Consider the following 1,337-nt stretch of genomic DNA (forward strand, 5'->3'; position numbering starts at 1 on the left):
AAAAAAAAAAAAACAAAAAACCCACATACACACAAAACAACACCAACCAACAAACAACCCCCCCAAAAAAAACCAACCAAACAAACAAAAAGCCAAAACCAAACCAAACCTATGTTTAATAAGAAATGAATCATGGCTCATCAATTATTACTTGGAGGGAAACCATTAGAGGGAAATGAATATGGCAGTCTTCATTTAAAAACAATTTTTTCTTTTATTTTTAATCAAGATGAGCAGCTGGAAAGATATAAAAAAATAAGTTGTTTTTTTTTAGTGAATTTTTGTTTTTCAAGGGTTTCTCTGTGTAGAGCTCGCTGTCCTGGAACTCGCTGTGTAGACCAGCCTGGCCTTTAACTTAGATTCACTTGCCTCTGCCTCCCAAGTGCTGGTTAAAGGTGTGCATCACCTAGCCCAACTAATAACTTGGTTTATACCAGTAACCAGTCAGGAAGTAGAATAAAAGGAAACATCCTGTTCCCAGAGCACCAAGAAAAGTAGATTGTCTAGGAATTTTGTGGGGCTGGAGAAAATGAAGGATTCTCAACTGACGGAGACCAAAGGAAACAAGTACAAGGAGGAGAAGAGAAATTAATGTATTTCTGCTTAATTTTGACCACAAGAATGCATTACACTTCCTTTAAAAGGGGGAAAAGCAAACATTAGAAAACATTGTTAGAAGAAGACTTTAAAAACACCAGATCCAAAGTGGAGATGAACAATAAGGAGAATGTTGACAAATGACCACTCAAACATAAGCCAACCCGTGTGTTTTGTTGTAAATACCTCCAAATAAGTTTGAATTTTAAAGCACACACACACACACAAATGGAAAGACCTTTGTAAATTTGTGATATAAAGTGTAATATCTAGTGCTCAGATTTTAACAAAAGATAAAAACAGTGACATTAACAGGCAGTGCTGTAGAATCACAAGTGTTCTAAAGAAGTGTCCTGCTTCAGTACCCCAAGGAGTGCAAATTAGGGAAGACTTTTTTTGCATGTCACATTGAGTATATGATATGCATACCCCCCAATACTCTGCAGCCCTCAGTGATTGTAGATGCTGTATTTGCTATAGGTGCCTGCCATACAAGCATAAAATATATTAACCATTAGCATGTTAGAGTTCCTATTTTGTAGTGACTGAACTCTACAAACATGGCTATGCCCTGAAGAAAGATACCTACTTTGATTTCAATGCTTTGTGATATTGGGCTCCATGAAAATGTTGGAATTCTTAAGATACTTTTTTATATCTCTTACCTCTTTAAGAAAAATGTAAGCCAATAATAAGATCATTTGATCAGCAGCTATTTCTGTGTTGTCAACTGGTCATGG

Source organism: Mastomys coucha, unplaced genomic scaffold, assembly GCF_008632895.1.
Source record: "Mastomys coucha isolate ucsf_1 unplaced genomic scaffold, UCSF_Mcou_1 pScaffold22, whole genome shotgun sequence".
NCBI classification, from domain to species: domain Eukaryota; kingdom Metazoa; phylum Chordata; class Mammalia; order Rodentia; family Muridae; genus Mastomys; species Mastomys coucha.